This window comes from Triticum aestivum, chromosome 5A (genome assembly GCF_018294505.1).
Source record: "Triticum aestivum cultivar Chinese Spring chromosome 5A, IWGSC CS RefSeq v2.1, whole genome shotgun sequence".
NCBI lineage: Eukaryota > Viridiplantae > Streptophyta > Magnoliopsida > Poales > Poaceae > Triticum > Triticum aestivum.
Window position 1 is genome coordinate 439,985,192 of NC_057806.1, and position 6,607 is coordinate 439,991,798.

The 6,607-nt window shown below is 46.6% G+C and overlaps 1 long non-coding RNA gene across 2 annotated transcripts; it reads left to right on the plus strand.

Annotated features, from left to right (window-relative positions):
• The first annotated feature begins 311 nt into the window (after nt 1-311).
• On the plus strand, nt 312-2,782 carry LOC123103873 (uncharacterized). Of its 2 annotated transcripts, none has more exons than XR_006450013.1 (3): nt 312-637; nt 1,815-2,059; nt 2,501-2,782. It is a non-coding gene; the product is annotated as an uncharacterized lncRNA (long non-coding RNA). The 2 variants fall into 2 exon arrangements; XR_006450014.1 differs by having other exon boundaries at nt 1,842-2,059.
• The last annotated feature ends 3,825 nt before the right edge of the window (nt 2,783-6,607 follow it).

The window sequence follows — 6,607 nt, forward strand, 5'->3', positions numbered from 1 at the left end:
TCGGAAACGTGCCGCCGCGTGCCACTGTAAATGGGCCGGCCCACGCTAGCCGCTCCTGTGCGAAGTGCCAGCACTTTGCCGCAGCGAGCGGCCTATAGGAGCTCCCCTGTTCTAGCTCCCATCTTTTTTTCTTTCTTTCTTTCAATTTAGACCGGTTCCCTGGAGCCCAGCCCAAGCGAGCGTAATTCTTTTTTTGAGGTGAAGCGAGCGTACATTTGCGTCCGGTAGAAGTAGTGGGCCGCAATTCTCCTCCTAGCCGAACCCACCAACAGCCCAAGCGAGTGTACCTGCCGTGAAACAAAAATCTTGAGCACCGCCGAGGAGTGGAAAGAAACCCCCAAATCGCATCGCCTCCTCCTCCCACGCCAGCCGGAATCCTCCTCCGCAGCCGCCTACGGTACCTCAGTCGAGCTCCTTCTTCCCCACTCCGGGCGAAATTTCTCTCTCCGTGAACTCGTAAGAGGTCGGCGTTTGCGGGCGCGGGGGATACGCCGGAGTCAGAGCATCCGCGGCGACCGGAGACCAAGGAGGAGGAAGGCGAGGAAGGTGCGGGCGCGTTGAAGGCGAATTCGCCATCCTTCCGGTGCCGTGAGGTGACCTGCGCGCGGCGGAGCTGGGCGTCCACTCAGCCACTCAGGTAACACGACGGGCCTTGTACTACGAGATCTTTTTAGTCTCACACATCGCCAAGCGACTAGGGATCCCACCAGTTTAGACTTTAGAGGCTTTGGGTTAGAGGGGCGCGGGCAGAGGGGGGAGCTATGCCTCACCAGGACGGTGAGGGGCGGCGGGGCATATCGCTCCCATGATTTTTTTTTACTTGCACACATTTCGTAGTTGTAGGCAGGCATTTAGATAGTAAACGTCTCCGAGCTGAAATTTCTTTATCCAATGAAGATCACTTGTGTACCTCACCATGCTAAAGATAGATAATACAGTAGAATACTGAATAGTTGGAGAGTAGTGGTGGTGGTGATTATAACGACCAATAAAACACAGAATTAACATTTTCTCGGAGGATCGTGTCTGTTGGGCAAACTAAATGTGAGAAAGTATTTTCTTCAAATTTGTAGCTTGCAATTACCCAAAGCAATGGAAAACAAATTATTAGGGATTATGATTGATGGTAATGTTTCTGAAGATGGCTCACAAGCATAGTAGCTAGAGTTTGTTCTAGACAAAGATCTCAATTGGATACACATGTACAGTTGCAAATAATTATTAACAGTAGTGTAGGTCATACCAATGCATATTAAGCTACTCGTACTTTCTAGAAAGCCTAACATAACTTCCTTTGTGCTTACATCTTTTGTAAGTGTGTAAATGTTAAAATCTACTGCCAGGCTCGTCTAATCTTTAACATCTTCCTGCATGAGATGAGGTAGAACTTAACATCAAGATTTTCATCAAATTTTAAGTGTCCTCAGTCTTTACTGATGTTAAGACACAATGGACTTTTAGAAGCTGGGAGTAAATGAGATTTCAACATAAAGAGTAGTACAAACTAGTGGATTAGCAGATAAAATGGCATATGTTGGTGTGGCAACCATCTATTTTCTGTGCTTATTTGTCAGATTCTTGATCATAGGGTCAGATATTAGTGCATCTTCATTCCTGATTGTTTGCTCCATCAGGTACCATAGTTTAAGGGCAGATGCACGTTGGTTACTGAAGAGACCTGAAACCTCTCTTAGAAAAGAAATAGGACAACTTCTTTGTTTCAAGAGGAGCAACTTGAATCTTAAGTATGCCAAAATTACATTCCACATTTACATAATTGTGTTTACCTTTTGATTATTACATGATGGGTACAGACTGTTCCTTTTGACCCGTGCTTCAAGGTTGAGTAGCGGCGGCTCTGGCAGCGATGGACAGAACAAGCAGTGGAGGTGTCAGAGGGGAAGGTGAGAAGAAGGCGGCTGCAGCATGCGACGTGGAGGCGCTGCGCAAGTGCCTGCAGGAGAACAAGGGTGATCGTGTCAAGTGCCAGGCTCACATCGATGCCTTCCGATCCTCATGTTCTGTCAGCCCCACCACTACCTCCGATGGCCATCCTGCTGTATGATCTTCCACTTCTTGCTCCCAAATCAGAATAATTTCTTTTCACTAACTTTTACCCATGTATTAATTAAGTAAATCCTTCCTACCCAGATTGACCCAGATTAACAGGTCTTATCTGATACACTATTTTAAACAAATGAAATTTTCTTCAAGTTAAAAGGCAAACATGGACTCATCTGAAACTTGATTTAGAGCATGACACCGTTGTTTTCAGTGTTAGATTAGTCATCACTCCGAGGTCTTCGAGACAAACGAAATAGCTGCTTTGGGAAGACATCAGTATCAATAAAGCCGATAAACATAGTATGCATGCAGATAGATCCTACATACAGGAAAACAAATCATGTTATCTTGTAACTTCTAAACACACTCTCTGAACCAGTTGGTAGAGTTTCAAGTGCAATTAGGACTGAAACATGATGCTATTTTTCTGGTGCAGGTAAAAAAGGGGATGTGAAACACAATGGTTCTGTTGCTGGTGTAGTTTTACAAGAAACTGCATGGAATACGTATGATGAATAAGGTGACGACTCAAATGCAACATATGTGGATGGTCATGTGAAAGAGGATAATTAGAACTTAGGGTATGTTTGATTTGTAGCCAACATGTACCTTATCAATTTTTTTGGCTGTGACCAAAACTTTGGTCATGGTTTGGATGGTTGTTAACTTTTTGGCATGCCAATGGCTTCATACCACGCTAGTTCATTTTTTCTGCTAATATTGCCCAGCTCATTGGCACACAAAACCTTGACCAAAATTTGGCTAGCCAAATATTTGGTGGGTCAACCCAGGGCTCAAACCAAACTTACCCTAAGACCTAATAATTATCCTATATATGGTATTTGTTGGTGCAGAAAGAACCATTGGCAAAACTCCGAAACTTGATGTCACTATTATCTTCAACGAGTCACTTTTTGCTACGGGCTGTGCTAGGCTATTTCAAAAGTTGGAGTCGGTCTAGTCTAGTGTTTTGCATAATAGGCACCTGATTCAATAAACCTTGTAAGGTATACAAGCTTATCTTTTTTCCTTCTTCCACTTTTCCTTAGGGATTTGGTTGAATAAAATGGTTAGTTGATCACTATCTACTCATACAATACTTGTAGCTAGTTGGTTTATGGTGTTGACATGTTAAAATTACAACACAGAGAGTTGGTTGTTCTTGTGTCACCCTGTTGAGTTTCCAGTCCAGATTCGGGAAGTAGGACCAAATATCTCTGTTTTGGTTCACTCCAAACAATAATAATCTCCTGCTTCAACAATGAAGATGTAAATTCAGTCAGTGAGTCTCCAGCGTTGTGGTTACTTCCTAGAGTTTACTGGTGTCCGGTTTCATCGACCAACGCCTAGGTAGCAATGAGTAGGCTGGTCAGAATTAACTTCACTGTTAAAAGGTGTCATGTGCCTTCTCATCTTAGAAGTGATGATTGGTTTATGTTGGAAGAGTTGTCTTGATTTCGTAGTGGGTTATGAGAGATTCCAGTAGCTTGGCTCCAGTCTCTCGGCTGCAGATTTTTTTTCTATGGTACTTGGCTATCTACCTATCTATCTATCTGTCTGTCTGTACCTGGGAAGTTTGCTTCGGCTGCTATGCTGACATGATTCGAGCTTGAGAATTTGGAATTTCAAGTGGCTACAGCGTAGCAACAATGTACATTTCTGTGGACAGGATTTCATTAGAGTAAATTTCAGTACCTGTAATGCGTGCCTTTGAACGAGTTCTCAGAGAAGCACACATTGATCTTCTCTAGATGCCCAATTCGCTTGTGTAGTTCTTTTTGTCTGGCAATTCATTTGATAAGTAGGGTATCTTGGAAACTCACTTTGTTGTCTTGCACAAACTAAGCACACACGGCTGAGTTAAAAGAATATGCAATTGGTCTTAAAATAATGTGTTAACAGTCTCTACGACATTGCATTTAGCAATTGCAGCACTGAACTATGGGGACATCACCATTTGTCCGGATAGCAATCAGGATCCTGGCCTAGATGTTTTCCTGTCCACGGAGATCACGACATTTTCCTTGGCTGCATTCAGTTTCTTGAGCCCGATGTGATCGTGACTTTGGCGTTCTTCCTACCTGTGAAACCCGGCCAAATTCAAACTCTGAGAGAAGTCCGTGCCCGACGCCACTCCCTGAGTATACGGATTTTGGAATTTTGTATGCGAGGTCCAATTGCATGATTTTGGACAGGAAACCAGAAATCTGTGTGGCCGAAGCATATGGATGCTTCTTTAAAATAAACAAAATTCATGTACCATGAAATCAAGATCCTTAGTAGTACTTGAAAACAATTGTAATTTGAGGAGTACATCTATTTACTCACACGCGAACCATATCAGTAGTGGCGGTATGATTAATTTTCCTTTTACAAGGGAAACATGTCATATGAGAAGGTGAAATACTACAAAATTATGGAGTTGGTAAGAAGCAAAATTTCAGGTTATAGTATTCAGAATTAAATCGCAATTAATGGAGATCTGTCATATGAAAACCAGACACACAATTTTGTTGGTTAATCGTACAACCAATTGCCATCTCATCTAACTAACGACAAGAAAGTAAACCCCGATGGAGTTGTTTCAGCTCATGAACCACGTGGAACCGGATATGCAAGCACGCATATTACTTATCTTCTCGCTTTGCGCGAATAATGGTAACAGGAAGGAAAGTATTGATGCTTGTGTGAGTTATCTGATCAACCTTCATCTATTGCTTTGGAGTATTCCGGAGAAAGTAGTGGATAATGGGAAGGGAAAAGAGCTTTTGCCCTGAAATATGCACCTCAAGCTGGTAGAAAAACGACACAAAGTATAGACAAACTGGTGCCTTCCATCAGAGGGGTGGGCCAAGCTAAATGCCTACGCAAGCTTTGCTTCACGTACGTACGTGATATCGTACGCCCGCTCCCCCGGCCCCCGCGTCGCCCGCTCGGGCGACTCGGGCGGCGAACAGGGTTTCGAGCGCCACCACCTACATCTCCTCTACTCCTCCTCGCCGCTACCCGAGGAGGGCGCCGGGCAAGCCCGTGCGGCCACCAGTGACGGTGGCGGCGAGGCCTTCGTTGTCCCTTTCGCGGAGATCCGGATCCACGGGGTGGCGGCCCCTGCTGGTGCGGCGCCGCCGTTCGCGCCCTGGACGGTGTGCGCGGGGACTCTGCCCGGCGTCCTCGACCGCTCGGGTGGTGGGGCGTCGGCGCTTGGTGGCGGCAGTTCGGGGGCCCTCGTCCTCGCCAGATCTGGAGGCCTGCTGCTCCCTCGTTCCCGCTTCTTCCTCTTTGCGCTGAATGCCGGCGGCTGCTGTTGGATCCGGTGCTTCTGGGGATGGTGGTGCAGATTGGGACCGGGGGAAACCCTAGGCCGGCTGGTTCGGCTCGACAGCGGTGTCGGCTTCGGGCGACGCATCCTTCCTGAAGGCGGTGTCGTGGTCCCTATTCTTGCCACCTCCGGTCCTCTCCCGGGTGAAAACCCAAAATCCGGCCTGGATTGGGCAGCGGTTGCGCCATGGGCGTCATTCCCTCCTTGGAGGCGTTGCCTGGGGAGTTACGATTCGGGTGTGGGTTGTTGAAGGTGGGGGCTTTGGCCATCGGCTGGCTCTCTGCTGCAGCTGCTCGCGGCGGCTTTCCTGCTGTGCAGAGTGCCCCTTGTATCTTTAGGGCGTTTCCTGTTTTTGGTGTTCGCGTCGGAGGAGCGGCGTGGCATCTGGCACGTCGACAACGGCGGGTCTCAGCGGCATGGAGCAGTGGGGGTCTCGCCGGTGGGCGTGTGATGATGGACGAGCGCGGGATGGTGGCACTGTCTGGCGTCGTGGTGGCGTCGATGGCAGAGAGACCTGGCACGGTTCATGCAACATTACAGCTCTGAAGATGGATTGATGACACGTGGCTGCGGCGACCTCATACCCGGCAGGTGTCCTGGTTGAGGAGTGCGCCGGACTGGTAGGTGCCCCATACCCGGCAGGCGTCCTGGTTGGGACCTCAGGTCTTAGATGTTTAGGTTTGGTTGCGATGTCTGTTTGGTATTAGGTCCAGACTATCTGCGCCCCTTCATCAATTGGATAGGTGTAGCGACAACTGTTGCTTAGACGGTGACTTTAGTCTTACTGTTGTATGGCTTTGTAAGGTCTTGTGAGAATAATAATAAAATGGCCGTATGCATCGCCCAGATACAGAGGCCGGGGGTCATCCTCCTTTTCTAAAAAAAACAAAGAATTCAACAATCGGGTTTGTGGTCAGAAATTGTAAGAGCAAGTACAATAGAGTGACGTAGATGGACTATAAGAGATGACACGTTAGATTTGTGTCTAGTTAAAAAAGATAGAAGAGGAGAAGGAAAAAAAGCGGACTATAAAGCTTACAACAAACTGTAGCACGAGACCCGACGATCTTTGTGAGAGAAAGATGTAGGTCATAAATTAATGATATTACTAGTATGACTAACTATTGTATGGGTGTGTTATTAGGTTGGCTATAAGTGACATGATAATTTCATATAACCGGCCGCTAGCTATATTATTAACCATGCTCTAAAGGATTAAGGAGA